This window comes from Panthera leo, chromosome C2, assembly GCF_018350215.1.
Source record: "Panthera leo isolate Ple1 chromosome C2, P.leo_Ple1_pat1.1, whole genome shotgun sequence".
Lineage (NCBI taxonomy): Eukaryota > Metazoa > Chordata > Mammalia > Carnivora > Felidae > Panthera > Panthera leo.
This window is the reverse complement of record NC_056687.1, coordinates 95,230,121-95,250,303: the sequence shown is the minus strand read 5'-3', so window position 1 is coordinate 95,250,303 and position 20,183 is coordinate 95,230,121. Positions and strand designations below refer to the sequence as shown.

Sequence of the window (20,183 nt, the reverse complement as noted above, 5' to 3'; positions counted from 1 at the left end):
GCAGCAGTGGATTTTAGGTATATGGTGCTGAGTACAGGAAACAATGACTTTGGAATAGCTGGAGAAAGACCAGATGGATGCTTCTATGATCAAATGAGTTATTTTTAGAAACATGTTCAGTATCCTAGGACAGTGTCATGTGGGGAGAAATTATGCTCTGCAGTATAAAGTACTATACTTGTTATTTCCCTTCGAATATCCAGAAGTAAACAACATGGGTTTCAGGACAGACAGACACCTATTTATTATATAACTGTAAGCAATCATTAACCTCTTTGATCCTCAGATTTCTTATATGACAAAGGAGATAATAACATTGACCTCATAAGATTTGAGAGATGGTTATGTAAGTTGGTGACTACACAATGCCAAACGATGCCTGGCACATAGTAGCTGCTTACTAAGTGGTAACTCCTCTGGCTGTCTGTAGTAATTGGTAAATTTACAAGTGGGTAATAATAGGAGGACCTTATCTCTGAAGCTTTCTTCTCTAAGCCTCAGAAGTCCATAAACATTTTGAATAGGATTCTTGATATTCTTAATCTTAAAAAAATGATCTGGAGATGACATTAAGATACTTAAAAACAGGGATTTCTGAACTTCTTAAAGTGTCTTAGCTTGCTTGGCTCAATGTTTTCAAGTTGATTTGTCTTACTAGAGGGATTTGGATAAAAAATACAAAGAGATAGCCATCTGTTAATCATCAATATGACAATTTATATATCTAGTTCTTACCTTGTGAAAAGTTGTTGAGGTTTCTTTTTAGAAAATAACTATCCATCATTGTCAAAATTCAAGAAAATTTAATGGGTCTTAAAAATTTGGAAAATCAATTTTTGTCTTTATATATGGGCAATTTCTGCTGGCCAATATATCTATAAATTAACAGTTCAGTGTTGGTTAATATTTGTATTGACTCTCAAGACATGGTTAGTACCTCTAAATCATCAAACATAGGCAGAGTAACATTCAAAACAGCTTTAGGATTCAGACTAAGAAGGTGTAGGTTCTAAACACTAAGTATCTTCACAACTTTGGAGAAATCACTTAACCTACCTCGCTTCAACTTTGTTATCTGTAGAGTAAGGGAGGTGTACTAGATGATTGCTGAGATGCCTTTAGCTCATAACATTTTATGTTTCTATTCTAATATGTAATATGTACTGTGTGTTTTTAATAAAGAAGCAAATTAGGCTACAGTTGGAAAACTAGGAGTAGCTTGCAGCAAATTTATTAACTACCCCAAAGTTACTATTTTTAATCTTAAGTAAGATATTGTAAAACCAATCACTGTTTAAAACTTGAGTAAAGAATGGGGCACCTGGCTGTTTCAGTTGATAGATCATGCAATGACTTGATCTCAGTGTTATGAATTCAAGCCCCATGTTGGGTATAGAGCTTATATTAAAAAATGAATGAAGTATAGAGGTGCCTAGGTGGATCAGTCAATTGAGCATCCGACACTTGATCTTGGCTCAGGTCATGATCTCATGGTCCATGCTGATAGCATGAAGCCTGCTTGGGATTCTCTCTCTCTCTCTCTCTGCCCCTCTCCTGATCATGCCCTCTCTCTCAAAATAAATAAATAAACTTAAAAAAATTATATAAAAATTAAAAAAAAAACTTGAGTAAGGATAGATCTCAGGGAGCCAACTCCAAGTAATCCATTATTATTTCTGAGATTGAAGTACATTATTGTACATACACTGTATGACTATGGCAAACTAAATTGATAATTGAAATGTAAACAGGCCAGTTTTGAGCTAATTTGTTAATAATCTTCCACTATTAATACATATTTCATCAAATCCTTTTTTCAATCTTGATGTAAGTGAGTAACTTCAGTTATAGACACTGTTATCTATTTATTTTATATGCTGTCGCAACAAATGTCCCACAACTGGCTAACATTCATTAATAATCCTCTAATTAGTATTTGTGCATTTGTTGACAATCTGCTTACATCCTCTAATGGCCTGCTCCTTATTTAACTATTAATCATAAAAATACTTAGCACAACAAAAAAATATTTAAAATGTCCAATTATGATAAGTACTGGGATCAGCAAACATTGTTGGATGTGTAAACAGCCGTCAGTAAAGACAGCTTGTGTACAATTCTAAAAAGCCAGGGTTGATAGACGTTAACCTGTTGGTGGACTTTGGTCATGGCATGTTCACTCAAGCTACAATAGTATTTGTGATGGAAACTCCCCCAGGAGCAAATGTAGAAGCATCAATTTCAGCTGATTAGATCGCTGCCTTAAATATGCACCAGCAAGTAACAATTTAAGGAGACAACTGACATGCTACAGGAGCTGGAGATCAGACACAATGGGGAACGTATTCAGACTTAAGCAATGGGAAGTCAAGTGATGTTCCATGTCTGTCAAGCAGCAGAGCTGACATGACTGCTGAGGTAAGGAAGACATGCTATGACCCCTACTATGACATGAGGCTTTGTTGGAGAAGGAAAATGTGGTTTTCTGGGAAAGCAGAAAAGAAGGAAACTTTAATTATGCTTACTCTGGTGAATAGCTAACTATGGACATATCCTTAGGGTTAGTCTAAATTCAAGAAAGCACTTATTATTACTCACATAAACTTTTGTATGTTATTTTCAAAGTGCCATTAGGCCCTACCATGTTAATACCATGGCTCTCGTTACAGTAAGAAAAAGAGTCTTTCAAGGTAGTGCAGGCAAACAAGAAGGGGCCCGTGTTAAACCACGTGTATCTGACAACGTGACAATAACAACCCAAACTCAAATCAACATAAAGAATAAGAAATTTACCAATGATTCAGAGGTAGGTATAATCTATGCCAACTTAATCCATTTACTCCATCTTTGTCTTTCTGCTGTTTTCTTGATTCTTCTCTCATCTCTGCGTGGTAGCTTCATGCTGGTACTGAGGCATTGCTCTAGAATTAAACCTCATATCTACCAATGAAAGAATATAATGATAGATAAAGTATTGCTTCCGGGGACTTTTTTCTAGAAGATCAAGGTAACATTTTCAGAAGCCATGAGAAACCTTTTTTTTTTTTTTTTTTTTTTTTTTTAAATCTAGTTGATCTAATTGACATCCTGTGACTAGTCTGGAGCCAATTATAGCAAGGAAGATGGAATGGCCTTAAATGAATCAAGTCCACCTCTCTGAGGCTAGATGTGTGGACAGCTTCTGTGAATACAAGGGCACCGTGTGTGGGAGGAGAGGATATCTGAGTCAAATCAGGGTTCTATTAGGTGAGCAGAAGAAAGAGAAGAATGGATGCCCAGACACTAGTCTAGGATCTGTCTTTACTAGCTGTATGAGATTGGGCAAACCAACTAGGCACTCTGAGCTTTATTTTCCTTATCTGAATAACAGGGGCTACTCACCTACATGGTACCCATTTTCTCTTTCCTTAGTAATAATAATGTCTTTCTGTTCTGATTGGAAAATTGCCAGCTAAAGTCTATTCTTTTTAGTCTACTCTGTCTCTGAGGCTCCTGGGAAATTATGCATGACTTTCTTGACTTTCTCTGTTTTATCTTGCCCCATACCTTGAATCAGATTGTAATCATTAGAGCCCAGGCAGTCATTTTGGATCAGGAGGGGATTTGAGAATGGACACCATATATTAGGGATGGTGGGGCAAAAAGATAGAAGGACACTGGGTCCTTTATGACGATAGAATTGCCAGGTCAGCCCTGGACTTCTGACCTAGAGTCTTCTTCTATGTGTGAGAAAAATTAAGCTACAAATATTAAAAGCTACTCTTATTTGAAATATTTGTTATTAGTAGTAGAACACATTGCTCTAATGATTGTCTCCAATCACCAGTGTATAATAATTGTTGTAGACATCACTATGGCAAGTCATGGCCACTCAAATGGATGACCTGTCAAAGCTTCCATATGTCCATGCAAAAAAATTGTTCTCTCCCAATGCAATAAAATTATAATCAAATTAAATTATCATGCTCTTTATTCATTTCACACATGAGTAGTTGAGAGATCAGAGCATGCACAAAAGACTGTGAATTTACAGAAAAAAAATGAGTAGAATTTCTTTTCCATATTGCTTCACTCTGCAACAGTCTGCATCAGAATTCATGATTCATTTAATGCTTCCGCACCAATTTTTCATGGAAAAGTGCATCATCTTGGAGAAGAGTACTTCTGCACTGTTGTAAGGCTAAGTGAACAGCTCTTAAAATATCTTAAATCATATTAAATTTAATCTGCTGTTAAAGTATGTCTGGAGGTACTCAATGATGGCAGAAATGACTAATGCTTTGATTAGAGATTGTGTTTATGCCAGGGGTTATTTGTGATTTTTTTTTTTCTGGAAAAATTACATTAAGAGATATTTGCATTCAGTTTCTCTTAAACCATCTAAATAGATGGTATTCACAAGGGGGTATGACTAATACTCTCCTTCCTGCCTCCATGTTTAGAGATAATGGCATTCACTTATGTTTGCTCTTGCTTGCAACTTTGAGTCTGTACTCCGTACTATGATGTCAATACCTCCTTGTAGCTCCTTTGGCTTTGGGCGATATCCTCTCATTTTTCACTGAGCACTTTTGTATGCTTCTTTTTCTTTCTATAACTTTTCTTTTGATTTTGGGAGTTGACATCACCTTAAGTAAAATCATCACCCTTCAGCTCCTAACCCACTGAGTTTTCCTTTCAGCATCCTTCCAGTCTTGCTCAATTCCTAGACCATAGTTTTGAGTGGATAAATACATTGTTTAATGATTCTTCTTTTTGATTTAAGGTGGTGGCCTGAGGGAATGTGGTAGGGAATGCTTGGGACTGAGGATGAGGTCAAGGGAAGACTGAGAAGATGATAGCAGAATTTAGCCCTTGATTTTAGTTTTAAAACATTGTACACCCTCTAAGTTTTTATTTAGACACAAGATCAGGCTCTGGATCTCATTTATTTAAGCAATAATTTATAGAGCCTCTATGTACTCAATGCATGGTAGTTACTAGGAATAAACAGAGAGAAGATACAATTTCTGCCTTCCAGGAGCTTACTATCTAAGGAAGGAGGCAGAGAAATATACTGAAAATTATAGTACTCTGTGGTGGGTGCTATGGAAAGCTCTAAAAGAATCAGAGATTGCCTAAAACAGTCATTAGTGCTTATGATTTTCATTTGATGAGCTGGCATGGAAATAAAGTAGGGGTTGATCAACTAGGCAAGAATTGTCAGACAATATTTATAAGTCCCTTTCATCTGCTGAAGACATTTGCCTTAAACTTGGTGTAGTTCTTAGAATGCCAGGGTCTCCCACCCACACACCCCAGAAGCCAAGGGTCGCCGTCCTTGGTGCTGGGACAGATATGTCTGTGTCTGTAAAGTTGATTGTAAAAATGGTCCTGGTATCTAAAACTGGGAGGTAGATACAAAGATATTTATCTAGAGGGCAAGCTGGGCAGAGGGTAGGTGGGCTCCATTTTGACTGAAGGAAGTGTTTATGAGCAGTCATCACTGAGAGATAGCACAGGTCCTATACTGTCTAATCCCTTGTGTGATTCATTGGCCCCAAGTAAGGCTCACCACACTAGCGTGGGGGAAGCACAGTGAGTGTAGGTGTTCTCTGCCCTCATGTCCTCATGCAGCAAATGCCATGGGTATGTGTAGGCAGCCAGGGTGTGGGTGTCTAGAAACACACTGTGCAGCAGCTGTTTCTGGTTCACCTTTCCCAGCAGTTATTGTCATGGTTTGTGGCCGAGGCTGTATTTACAAACACACCAATTCTGGGGACACACTTAAAAAATGTTTAAGCATGGGTTTTTTTCTAACCCTGAGTCATATGATGTCTAGATTTTTCTGCCCCAAAGGGCTTGTATTTGTTTCTTTTTTTAAGACCAGTGTGGAGGCGGCACAGTGTGGTAGAAAGCCAGACAGGGCTGGAAGCTCCGTTTGTTTATTTGCCAGATACATGATTTTGGGGGGATTAATTCTCTAAGCATTGGCTTGCTAATCTACGAAATGGGGTAAGAAACTTAACTTGCATAATAGTAATGAGGCTTTTTAGGCGTAACACCTGTAAAGTGCCAGCACAGTTCTTGAAAACAAGTAGGTGCTTCATAAATAATAGTTATTAAACTTAGATTTCCAGTAAGGGTTCCCCCCCGCCTTGGGGGTGGCTGTGTGGGCAGAAAAGCAGATATTATCTTTTGACAGGAACCAATGTAGTCTCACTACAGGTAGGCCCAGAGCACCTTCATTTCTCTTTTATTCTTGCTGAGAAAGGAGCTGTCTGGCAGGTATATGGCAGAGGCTGGGGCAGTTAAGAATGAGGCCTTGATCGCCTCGAAGCTAAAGTTCCTATTCAGGGTAGTCCAGTGGCTTATCCACTATTCATGAATTTGCTTTTCTTCTCTTCACTCTGGAGTACAAAATTAGTTCATCATATGTACTCCTAAGTATCCCCTAAAATCATGCCTGATTATCGTCATTCGTTTATAGAGAACCCTTCCTTTATTTATACTTTATTTCAATATTTTCTCCCATCTTCCTCTAAACCAAATCCTCTAACCCAAATTTCCTCCTTCACTTAAAGGGCACATTCTTGCTTATTTTATGAATGTCTATTTTACTATTAATATGTCTCTTCACACATACTTATAAATAACAGTACATAGTAGTGTGTGTTTTAAGTGTACAGAAATAACATTTTGTCACAAGTATAATTTTGTGGGACGCCTGGGTGGCTCAGTCCGTTGGGCATCTGACTCTTGATTTTGCCCCAGGTCATGATCTCACCATCATGGGATCGAGTCCTGCATGGGGCTCTGTGCTGACAGTGTGGAGCCTGCTTGGGAATCTCTCTCTCTCTCTCTCTCTCTCTCTCTCTCTCTCTCCCCCTCTGCCCCTGTCCCACTCACGTGTGCTCGTTCTCTCTCAAAATAAATAAATAAACATTAAAAAAAGAAATAGCATTTTGTTTCTTAATTTAAAGTTCACAACTATGTTTTGAGCTTTGTTCTCAGTGCCATATGCGGACCTAGTTCACTCTATCAGTTACCTGCCTAAATCTCCTTCTGATACATCCACTGCATTTTATTTATGAAATCCCCCTGTTGTTGAATCTTATTCTTTACTGTTTCAAGCCACACTCCAGTTAATATTAATTTATATACTTCCCTGTGCATTTCTGTGGTTGTACATCCAGGAGTAGGATTGCAGAGTGGTCAAGTACAAGCATGCTTTGTAGGCTTGATTGCTTTACGGAATGGCTACTTTCCACCAGCAGTGCAAGAGAGATTCTGTTTTCACACATCCTCATCGGCACTTGATGTTATCAGCTTTTCTGGTTTTTTTTTGCCAATCTGATGCAAAGTGGTGTGTTTCTATTGTTTTATTTGAATTTCTCTGTTTACTGGCAAAGTTGAACATTTCTTTACATAGTTATTAAGTGATTGTGTTTCCTGTGAATTGCTTTTACTATTTGACCCCTTTCCTGTTTGTTTACCTTTCTTTGCATTGTAGAATTCTTTATATATTTTAGATATTAATCTAATGTCAGTCATGGGCACTATAAACATCTTCTCCCAGATAGTCACATATTTGTTACTTTTGTCTATAGTATTCTTTAAAGAGCAAAAAGATGTATTTGAATTTAGTAAAATTTTCAGAATTGGGCTATAATTAGAATATAACATATATAAAATTTTGCACAATATTAAGTGTCCAGCTCTCTTCTCTTTACTAACCTCTCTTTCTTTCCTAAACTTACCTGCCTTAGTCATCTATTTCTGCATAACAGAGTTATTCTGCATAACTCACTTAGTGAGTTAAAACAATAAACATTTATTATCTCACAGTTTCTGGGTATCAGGACTCTAGAAGCAGCTTAGCTTGGTGATTTGAGCTCAGACTCGTGAGATTGCAGTCAAGATGTGGTCAAGGGCTGTAGTCCTCTGAAGGCTTTATTAAGAGTAGAGGATCTTCTTCCAAGAAAGCTCACTCACATGACTTGACTGGAGCCCTTAGTTCCTCTCTGGCTGTCGTAAGAAGGCTCGTTTTCTCACCATGTGGGGCCTTCCCTGGAGCGTTTCAGAACATTAGCTAGCTTTCCCAGAGTGGAGATGGTAAAGGGAAGCTGGGAGAGAGGAAGGAAGACCTATCGTGCCTTTTTCTGATCTAGTCTCTGAAGTCACACACTGTCATTTTCACTTCATTCTATTTGTTAGAAGCTGGACTTAAGTCCAGCCCGCACTTAAAGGGAAGATAATCAGAATCCACTTCTTAAAGGGAGCAACAGTGAAAAATTCGTGGACATATTTTTCAAACCATCACTAAGACTACCTTTACTTCTAACATCTTTGAGTTTTTCTCCTCTGTGGACTTTAAAGAAATCGAATCTATTCTTTGGTATCTGACCTCTTTCACTCAGAATTACGTTTGTGGGATTCAATTTTGAGAATAGCAGTATGCTCTTCATTGTAATGTCTGGAGAACACTCCATTATAGGGATATATCACAGTTGATATATTCACGGGCATAGGTTGATTGCAGTTTGGGGCTATTACAAATGATACTGCACAAATATTCTTGGACGTAACTTTTGGTACACATGTGAGTACATTTCTGATGGATATTTACTTTGGAGTGAACTGCTGGGTCACAGGGTATGCATATATTCAATTTTGGTAAATGATGCCAGAGAGTTTCCTAAACTGGTTGTATCAATTTAAATTCCCACCAGCAGTGTATGAGAGTTCCAGTTACTCCACATTTTTTTTAAAAATTTTTTTTTTAACGTTTTATTTATTTTTGAGACAGAGAGAGACAGAGCATGAATGGGGGAGGGGCAGAGAGAGAGGGAGACACAGAATCGGAAGCAGGCTCCAGGCTCTGAGCCATCAGCCCAGAGCCCGACGCGGGGCTCGAACTCACGGACCGTGAGATCGTGACCTAAGCTGAAGTCAGCCGCTTAACTGACTGAGCCACCCAGGCGCCCATTCCACATTTTTGTTAGCACTAGGTATTACCAGTCTTTTCTATTGTAGCTATTCCAGTAAATGCATATAAGCATCTCATTTTAGTTTTAATTTGTATTTTCTTGATTTCTAATGAGATTGAACTCCTTTTCATTTCAATTCCACTTTTCCTATAAATTGTCTCCTCAAGTACTTTGCTCATTTTTCTATTGAGTTATATTATTTCTTACTGATTTATGGAAATTCTTTGTAAATTTTTGTTACATGCATTACAAACATCTTTTTTGACTCTGTGCCTTGTTTTTTTCATTCTCTTAAATGGCATCTTTTGATGAATAGAGGTTTTTGACTTTGCTGTAATCCAATTTATCAATCTTTTCCTTTGTTATTAGTGCTTTTTGTATCTGTTTAGTTATTCTTTCTTGATTTCTACTATGAAGACGTGAGCCTGTATTATCTTCATTAAGTTTTAACGTTAATGAAACTATAGAGAGATACTCAATCCATTTATTTTTGATTGTTGCATAAAGTGAACTAGGGGTCATTTAACTTTTTAAAAACACTCAACCAATTGGGTCTGCACTGAAAGGTGGCCTTTTCCCACTACTCTGAGGTACCACCTGTGTAACACTTCACAAATGCATGTGGTTGTGGGTCTGTTCATTTCATTGATCTGTTTGTCTATCCCCACGTCAACACTACTCTCTATTAAAAGCTGTATCTTCATATGTGTTGAATTTATTCAAGTACTTCCATTTTTCCTTATTATTTACGATTTGTTTCTTTTTCATGCCTTTGCATTTCTTCGTTAATTTTGGAATCGTCTTGTTCATTTCCACAGGAAAACCTACCTAGAATTTCACCTTGGATTCTGTTGAATGTTTAGGCCTATTTTGGGGAGGATTAATTTATTTATGGAATATTCTAATCTACAACACACTGGAGGCTTTCACTTTTTTAAGTGTTCTTTTATTTACCTTAATAGTTTTTTAGAGTTTTCTGGCAGAGGTTCTGTGCATCTTTTGTTAAATTTATTCCCAGGCAATTGATAGTTTTAATACGAATGTATTATGAAAATACTATTTTCGAATTTTTGGTTTATATATAGAAATAGTACTGATTTTTTAAATATTGACGTGGTGTCCAGCAATTTTGCTGAATTAAATGATTAACTCTAAAAGTTTATATTTAGAGACAGTGAATTGTCTACACTACTTGCCATGTACAAATACTTTTATTTTTCTTTTCTAAGCTTATACTTCCCCACCTTGCATTGCTATGACTTTCAATACAACATTCTATTGAAGGGATAGTAGCACATATCCTTGTTCTATTTCCAAAGTCAGGATTTGAAATCTGTCCTTACTCATTTATATTTTACTTTCACAATTATTTATTTTGATTATTTATTTGATCAGAAGAACGTGTTTTTTAAAATGTAATTTATTGTCAAGTTGGCTAACATACAGTGTATACAGTGTGCTCTTGGCTTTGGGGGTAGATTCCTGTGATTCATCGCTTACATACAACACCCAGTGCTCATCCCAACAAGTGTCTTCCTCAATTCCCATCACCCATTTTCCCCTCTCCCCTGCTCCCCCCCATCAACCCTAAGTTCGTTCTCTGTATTTAAGAGTCTCTGATGGTTTGCCTCCCTCCCTGTTTGTAACTATTTTTTTCCCCCTTCCCTTCCCCCCATGGTCTTCTGTTAAGTTTCTGAAGTTCCACATATGAGTGAAAACATATGATATCTGTCTTTCTCTGACTTATTTCACTTAGCATAATACCCTCCAGTTGCATCCAGGTTGTTGCAAATGGCAGGATTCCATTCTTTCTCATTGCCAAGTAGTATTCCATTGTATATATAAACCACATCTTCTTTATCCATTCATCAGTTGATGGACATTTAAGCTCTTTCCATAATTTGGCTATTGTTGAAAGCACTGCTATAAACATTGGGGTACATGTGCCCCTATGAATGAGCACTCCTGTATCCTTTGTATAAATTCCTAGTATGCTATTGTTGGGTCATAGGGTAGTTCTATTTTTAATTTTTTGAGGAGCCTCCATACTGTTTTCCAGAGTGGCTACACCAGTTTGTTTTCCCACCAACAGTGCAAAAGGGTTCCTCTTTCTCTGCATCCTCGCCAACATCTGTTGTTACCTGAGTTGTTAATGTTAGCCATTCTGACAGGTGTGAGGTGATATCTCAATGTGGTTTTGATTTGTATTTCCCTGGTAATGACTGATGGTGAGCATCTTTTCATGTGTCTGCTGGCCATGTGGATGTCTTCTTTGAAAAAGTGTCTATTCATGTCTTCTGCCCATTTCTTCACTGGATTATTTGTTTTTCGGGTGTTGAGTTTGGTAAGTTCTTTATAGATTTTGGACCCTAACCATTTATCCAATATGTCATTTGCAGATATCTTCTTCCGTTCCGTCGGTTGCCTTTTAGTTTTGTTGATTGTTTCCTTTGCTGTGCAGAAGCTTTTTATCTTGATGAGGTCCCAATAGTTCATTTTTTGTTTTTGTTTCCTTGCCTTCAGAGATGTGTCAAGCAAGAAGTTGCTGTGACTGAGGTCAAACAGGTTGTTGCCTGTTTTCTCCTCTAAGATTTTGATGGTTTCCTGTCTCACATTTAAGTCTTTCATCCATTTTGAGTTTATTTTTGTGTATGGTATAAGAAAGTGGTCCATTCTTCTGCATGTTGTTGTCCAGTTCTCCCAGCACCATTTGCTAGAGAGTATCTTTTTTCCGTTGGATACTCTTTCCTGCTTTGTCAAAGATAAGTTGGCTATACATTTGTGGGTCCAATTCTGTGTTCTCTATTCTATTCCATTGGTCTATGTATCTGTTTTTGTGCCAACACTATACTGTCTTGATGATTACAGCTTCGTAGTAGAGGCTAAAGTCCAGGATTGTGATGCCTCCCGCTTTGGTTTTCTTTTTCAACATTACTTTGGCTATTCGGGGTCTTTTGTGGTTCCATACAAATTTTAGGATTGTTTGTTCTAGCTTCGAGAAGAATGCTGGTGCAATTTTGATTGGGATTGCACTGAATGTGTGGATTGCTTTGGGTGGTATTGACATTTTAACAATATTTGTTCTTCAAATCCATGAACATGGAATGTTTTTCCATTTCTTTGTGTCTTCTTCAATTTCTTTCATACGTTTTCTATAGTTTTCAACATACAGATCTTTTACATCTTTGGTTAGGTTTATTCCTAGGTATTTTATGGTTCTTGCAATTATAAATGGGATTGATTTCTTGATTTCTCTTTCTGTTGTATTTTAGTAAGTAAGAGATGGGAACTACCCTCAATTTTTTGGACATCTTGATCCTCATATCATTTTCTAAATAACTCATTTTTTCACTATTGTTTGGTTTGTATCTTTGATTATATACCAGATGAAAAAAATAATGGTTACTTACGTCAGTGTGACTGCGATAGATTTGGTGAGAAATGGACAGGTTTTGGATGTTTTTTGAAAATCTCTTTTTGTGTGTGTGTGAAAGAGATGGGGAGAGGGGCAGAGGGAGAAAGAGAATCCTAAGCAGGCTCCATGCCCAGCACTGAGCCTGATGTTGGGGTCAGTCTTATGGCCCTGAGATCATAACCTGAGCCGAAATCAAGATTTGGACGCTTAACCAACTGAGCCACTTAGGTGCTCCAAAAATCTCTTTTCTAACTTAAATGTTAATACAATCTACAGCTATGGAAAAGAGAGCACATACTCTAAGTGTGGCATGAGAATGATGACGTTTTCTAATTGTTTTTGCTTGGCCTGAAAGTATATCATTTTTTATCATAGATAGTCTTTACAAGGAAGAGCAGCTGTTCACTGTAAGACTTCTTGACATCGAAGGTCAAGAAAACGATGGATAACCTCTTGACACTACTATATGATGCTGCTCATACGGTCTGTTGGCCAAGAAGAGCAGAGGAGACGGTAAACTTTCAGGGTTGAATCAATTGGTTGTTTGAATGCAGGAACACAGATAACTGCCCAGCTCACTTCCTCACTTGATTCGAAAAAATATATTATATGATCTCTCTCTCCAAACTGTAAACTGAACCCTACCAGGGGTAAGGATTTTTCTGTTTGTTTGTTTATTTCTTTGTTCACTGATGTATCCCAACAGTGAAGGAGACAAATGCCTAACATATTGTGGTGTTCAGTATGTATCTTCTGAATGGATGTATCAGCTTAATTAGTAAAGAAGGTATCAGCTTAACTCTTGTTAAGATTCCGGGCTCACCCAGTCTCTCCGGGATAGTCTCAGGTAATGGGACTCATGGTCCGTACTCCCATGGTACCCCTTCTGAGAATTACTTCCATTCTATCCTTTCTCCTGACTGGAGAAAGCAGGCCTAGTTTTCTTAGGAACTCACAGGCATTTGGACCATTCCATCCTCCCCTTCACCATCTGTAAATGTGCAATCTGGCTTGGAATGAGAAAAAAAACTTCACTCTTTTCTGGTTGGGGGCCCCACTTCCTTTTGGGATCCCTTTGGAACAAGGCAGATTGAAAGGCAGAATTAAACGTGATTATGTTACCTGTGCTTATGAGTCTATGTTCCCTGAATTAACGCCCACTATTTAAAGGAAAAGAGAACCCACTTTAAAAAAAAATTTTTTTTTTAGTGTTTATTTATTTGTGAGAGAGAGAGAGACAGAGACAGAGACAGAGTGTGAGCAGGGGAAGGGCGGAGAGAGAGGGAGACACAGAATCCGAAGCAGGCTCCAGGCTCTGAGCTGTCAGCACGGAGCCCGATGCAGGGCTGGAACTCACAGACTGTGAGATCATGACCTGAGCTGAAGTTGGAGCTCAGCTGACTGAGCCACTCAGGCGCCCCAAAAGAACCCACTTTTAACTCCACCCCTGAAATGAGAAAGTTAGTCTTTAATCAGGGAAACATAATCAGGTAATGATTCAGAAGTAGGTTTCACAATTTATTGAGGAGATTTAACTCAGTGGAGTATAGCAGCTTTATTTTTTCCAATTACCATTTTAAACTATGCTCTGATAAGTCCTCCATTTCCTGTCTCAGCAGCATGTTCAGCCGATTCCATAACTTTCTTGTCACTTTTACTAATTAAGAGTCCAGTTCAATTTCAAAGTGTATTAAAGCTCGCTCTCTCCCTTCCCTGCAGCACAGGCCTGAGCATGACCTCTGGATGGTGGAAGAAGAGGATGTGAGATGCACACAGCCTGCCTTCTTCTTTTCTAGGTCTCCATTCTGTGTGGTTGCAGGGGGCTGGAAGGAGAGATGATGCAGGCAAAAGTCATATTATATACCTGACGACATATATGTGGCAGGAAGATGTCCCTGGCCAAGCTCTGTTTTGATCTGGTTCTGTTTGATGCTAGTTGCCTTTGCTGATGGGCGTGGTGTTGTAGAAATAACTATTTCATATTTTCTTGAGGGTGATGTCAAATTTTGTCTGATTCTCTTCCCACACCACCCTTGGTACTGAGGATCCCTCAGAGAGAGACAGTTGTTTGTCTTTGGCCTGGCCGTCAGTCCACGTCTCCACCCTTCTCTCTCAATGGGTATCACCTCACCTGGCCCTGGCAACCCTGTAACTCCTCTTTCTGCTACAATGTCTGTACTTCTTTGCATGATGTCATCAAAATTGTTGAGGTATGTTCCACACCCTCTGAGAGTCCTAGGGGACTGAGCTGTAGCTGTTCCAACTTTCATTTTCTTACATGGCATGATGCATTATAGTTCTTCCTAATTCGGATAAGTGGTCCAAACTGGAAAGTTTAGAGGGCCATAGGTGCAAGGAAGAAAGTGGTCAAGCATATCGACACCTTCTGGTGTCTGAAATTCCCATCGTTAGAGTTAAGACTTTAGGTTAAAATAGCACGGAAGGCCATTATTACAATGCAAGCATTTCTCAAGAGAAGTCATTAACATTGGCACATCTGCATAGAAGAGAATCATAAAAGCTAATTCTGAAGGGATGAGAATTTCTTTGATAAGTCTCATATATGACATGTGAGAGGGAACTAACTTGTCTGGTTCCTACTATAATATACTCACTTTTAAAATCCGTATTTTATTTAACCTTCCCGTCATCAACTTTAGGTTCACATCCTTGTTCTCACCTCACAGTAATTTGCCAAAGGACACACGGTAAATGGCTGTGGCAAGGTGTATTATTGTTCAACATATTTGCTATCCTTTGTTGGGTTAAATATCTCTGCTCTGTTGATGTTAGATTCAGTGGTATAACTGGTTTGGTCAGTAAAATATGAATGGAAGCGATGAGAGCAGAAAATTTTAAAGCCAGCATATGATTTCATTGTATCTTCTCCTTCTTCCACAAGGTCAGTTTCCTAAACAGAGGCTGCTCCTTTAGCCTGGGTCTTGAGCTGAAGAAAACATGAAACAGAACTGCAGCTGACCTACAAATGATGTGTAGACTGAGTGAGAAATAAACCTTTGTTATTGCAAGCCACCAAGATTCTGGATTTGTTTGTTACTGCACCATAACTTAGCCTGAGCTGGTTAATACAGTGACCGAAACAGGATTCAAACCCAGGCCTGTCTGACTTCAAAGCCCATGCTTTTTTCTCTTCTAACACGCTTCCCTGTTGGGAGGACACAGAGGCCTAATCACTACTTCTGTGCCACATGTAGCACCTCCTCGTCCCTCCTTCACCTCCTTCCACAAATGCCCACTGGGAGCTTGGGAAAGTTTCCGGAGGGCACAGCCATCCCTGGAGGAGCCCTGCCTAGGCCTGAATGTCACGTAAGCTCAGAGCAGATCTGATTCCCCAGTTTCACATTGGCCTCCCCCTTCTTGGAAGCACTAAAACAGGGAGGAAAGGACAAGTGATGACAGCAAGGAGTTCCATGCTGCCCTTCCAGGTGCTCTCTGGCTCAGCTGAACGGGAGCTGGTATGATCTGGTGGACAGACAGGCACTGACTGGTGTGAGGCTTTCCATTCCTGGCTTCCTCCCTACCCCTGGGGTCACTGGAAAGTTTTTCATCCCAGATTAGATGTGAACACTTTTCTGTAGGAAGGGGAAGGTCTAAGGGCCTCTCATTCAAAGCAAATAGGTGTTCTAATGAGAACTAGGCTGGGCCTTCGGGCAAAATGGAATTTTGCTACTTAGATTGACTGGTTAAGTCAGGCCAGTGGGGAGAAGGAAACAGATAAAACAACAACAACAACAACAACAACAACAACAACAAAACAACACCTGTCTGTTTCTGGAGCTCAGCTAATCCAAAAAGTGATCCCGACATTTTTTTTTTTTTTTTTCTGCTCAAACACATGTGGCCATATTCCTCCAGAAATTTAAACTGAGAAAATGAGAGCTGACAACTTTCTTTGTTTGGATCCCCCCCTAGGATTCTGTGCCACCTGGGTCAATGGCCTGGAGAATTGTCCTGAAGATTCACCTCCTCTGGCATCTGTCACAGGAACTAGTCAATCAGGGAACAGTGGTAGGGGCTGAGTCCACTGTTACACTGTGACCACAGCTTCCATTTTGGGGGGAAAGGAGGTCTGTGTGGTCAACTTGCAGCCCACCAGCTTCACATTTGTTTTGCTTTTAAATGGTCTTTGGGTGGCTACATAATCTTCCCCAAGGGATTGATCACATAGAGGAGCTGATTGGCACTTGAGTTTCTTGGGTCTCTTCCTTTCCTGGATTCAGGGCACCAAAAATACCATTTGTGCTGTTTTACCATGTATCCCTTTGAGATACCCATAAGACGGACATTTTGAAGGAAACCTAATAGTCAACGCTGATATGTGATTTTCAAAATGGAAGAAGACGCCAAAATTCCCTTTGTTTCATGATATGTATATTTGCCCTTGACTCATTTACCAGGGGGGCTTTCCCTCATTGTATGGCTCCCCATTTCACCATCTGAGCAACAAAAACACATCTTCTTAGCCCTGATACTCTCAAGGTACCTGACAATTACAGTCGACTGGGCCACATGACCAGCTCCAGTGGATCCGACTGCTGTTTCAGTTTTTTGTTTTGTTTACTTCTGCACAGTAGTAATAGCCAGCTTTTGAAGAGGGCTTCACTGCTCCTACAGTGCTTTCATATACATTGCCCAATCAAGCGCTCGCAGTTCCTGAGGAGTGGGTTGAACAGAACGTTATTAGGAACTCCTGTACAGAGCAGGTCAGACAGAACTTTCTCCGTCGTATTGTGTGGAGCTGGGAGGTTAAGGACTACATCACTTTGGTGTGATTCTGAATCATGTGCTCTTCTATCTATTGGACATGTACACAGAATGAGAAAAAAATGAGGAAAGAGAGAAGAAGAAATTGGGCAAGAAGAAACAAGTAAGGAAGATGGGTCAGGGTGTTAAAATAACAGGTGAAGTATCTAACCAACTGGAAGCTTCGGTTGGCGGGATTGCGTACTCCCTCAGGCAGACATGGTGGTTTTCTTTTCTGATCTACGGCAAGCCCTAAAAAGACCTGGGCTCTTTGTAGGGGCACTCACTTAAATATTCACTGCCTGAGTTGATTAACAAGGATGACTTACAATGCCTTCTCCTGGATGGAGGGATTATTACATTTTTATGGGTATGAGTCCCACTCACTTGTTCTTGTTATAAAATGACTGGTAACAAATAAAACTTTCCAACAATCTAATATTCTCTTGCCTAGGCAACTTCAAATAGCATTAGAGATACTATTTTTTCACTAAATTGATTGAATTCATGAGTTGCCTTAGTATGGTGGGGAGATACGCATATCACATTATAATTTAGTGAACGAATTGTTTTCCCAAACTCCATACAGACAGACCCTTGCCCACAGCACCTGGTACGGTAACTATGGCAAGGACTAACTGTTGTTTGCTTCCTCATGGATTCTTAATTTTCTTTTTTTTCTTTAAATAGGAGATTGTGCCTAGGAATCTCTAGGAAATCTCACCCAGGGGCTCCTGGATGGCTCAGTCAGTTAAGCATCTGACTTCGGCTCAGGTTAATTATATTATATATAAATTATCTCACAGGGTCATGAGTTTGAGCCCTGTATTGGGCTCTTTGCTGTCTGCACAGAACCCACATTGGGTTCTCTGTCTCCCTCTCTCTGCCCCTCTCCTGCTCTCTCTCTGTCTCTCTCTTTCAAAAATAAATCAACATTAAAAAAAAAAAAAAGAATTTCACACATTAGCTTCTATATTAACTTTGACATTTAATTGTGTGCTGCCTTTAACATTGTTTCTTCTCTTTCCTTCAAGCATATATGGCTTAGCTCACTGACTCAAATGAAAACTCAAAGACAGTGTTGTGAATTAATTGTGTCCCCCAAAATTCATATGTTAAAACCTTTAAAATATGACTGTATTTGGAGAGAGGGCCTTTAGAGGAGGTAATGAAGTTAAAATGAGGCTGTTAGTCTGGACCCTAATCCAGTCTAACCGTGTCCTTTTAAGAAAAGGAGATTAGGACACACAAAGAGACATCAGGGATGAACAACATGGGAGAAAAGGTGGCTGACTGTAGGCCAAGGAGAGAGGCCTCAGAAAAAAACAACCCTGTTGGTACCTGGTCTTCCAGGCTTCCAGAACTGCAGGAAAATAAGTCACCTGCTGGTGGTATTCTGTTACGGAGGGCCCAGCAAATTAATACAGATAGTGACCTCTTCTATTTCTCTGATATATCTGCCCCATTGTGTCATGCAAAATGCTCAGGACACAATTTAGGCAGCACTTAATAATACTAGCTGTATTTATTTTCCTTTTTATCCTTTATGTATTTAAAAAAAATCCATTCATGAAGCATTTAACGTAATTTGCTTCATATGCAGTCATTTTGGTTTGTTGGCAAATGGTTCTCTATCCTCATTAGCGAAGACTTAGTTATTTGTTTGCATGGATAATATACATAAAAGGTAAGTATTTAAACAGCATGAAAGATGATACAGTGAAAGATGATATGCTCACTCACACCTCAGTCTTCCAGTTCACTTCCTTAGAGGCAGCCATTATTACCAGTTGTCTGTCTTTCCAGATAAATCTTTGCTCAGAAACATGTCTCTGCATGTGAGTGTCTAATATGCACATCTGTATTATAGATATATAGTATATATATTTATGCAAATCCATGCTTTAAAAAAATCTATATATAGATATAAATATATATCCTCCTCTGACTTTCTTTTTTTATTTTATTTTGTTTATATCAAATGATGGTATAATGCACATGTTTCTACTTTTTGTTAATAGTCAGATGTCTATTTAAAAGAAAAAATATGGAACACTTCATGCAATTTGTGTGCCATCCTTGCTCAGGGGCCATAATAATCATCTCTGTATTGTTCCAATTTTAGTATATGTGCCTCTGAAGTGAGCGTGACATGTTTCTACTTTAAAAAAATTTTTTTTTTAACGTTTATTTATTTTTGAGACAGAGAGAGACAGAGCATGAACGGGGGAGGGTCAGAGAGAAGGAGACACAGAATCTGAAACAGGCTCCAGGCTCTGAGCGGTCAGCACAGAGCCCGACGCGGGGCTCGAACTCACGGACCGTGAGATCATGACCTGAGCCGAAGTCGGACGCTTAACCGACTGAGCCATCCAGGTGCCCCTGTTTCTACTTTTTAAAGAAAACTAACTCAGCAATAAATCTTGGGAATTGTTGCACATAAGACATAGAAATCCATCCCATTCCTTGTAACTTATTTTATAAAAATTTATTTTTTTTAATTTGTTGAGAGAGAGAGAGAGAGAGAGAGAGAGAGAGAAAGAGAGAGAATCTTAAGCAGGTTCCATGCCCAGCACAGAGCCCAACATGGGACTCGATCTCAAAAACCCTGAGATCCTGACCTGAGCTGAAATTGAGTCAGATGCTTAGCTGACTGAGCCACCCAGGCACAGCACACTTTGTTGCAGTTATTTTAAATATATTGTCCTCCTTGTTTCCTCCACCCTAACCAACACACTTTCACACAGACATCCTCATGGAGCACAAACAGGAAATATAACTTTTACAGATGCTCATCTTGCTGTCATTTCCTGATAGGAATATTTTTAAAAATTTTAGATGTTTATTTATTTTTGAGAGAGAGAGAGAGAGAGACAGAGCACGAATGGGGGAGGGGAAGAGAGAGAGGGAGACACAGAATCCGATGCAGGCTTCAGGCTCTGAGCTATCAGCACAGAGCCCAATGTGGGGCTCGAACTCACAAACCATGAGACCATGACTTGAGCCAAAATCGGATGCTTAACCAACTGAGCCAC

At 39.1% G+C, this 20,183-nt stretch overlaps 1 non-coding gene across 1 annotated transcript; it reads right to left on the bottom strand.

Moving 5' to 3' along the window:
* Window positions 1-19,189: 19,189 nt before the first annotated feature.
* LOC122198968 lies at window positions 19,190-19,295 on the bottom strand. Its single transcript, XR_006193254.1, has one exon. It is a non-coding gene; the product is annotated as a U6 spliceosomal RNA (small nuclear RNA).
* Window positions 19,296-20,183: the final 888 nt, after the last annotated feature.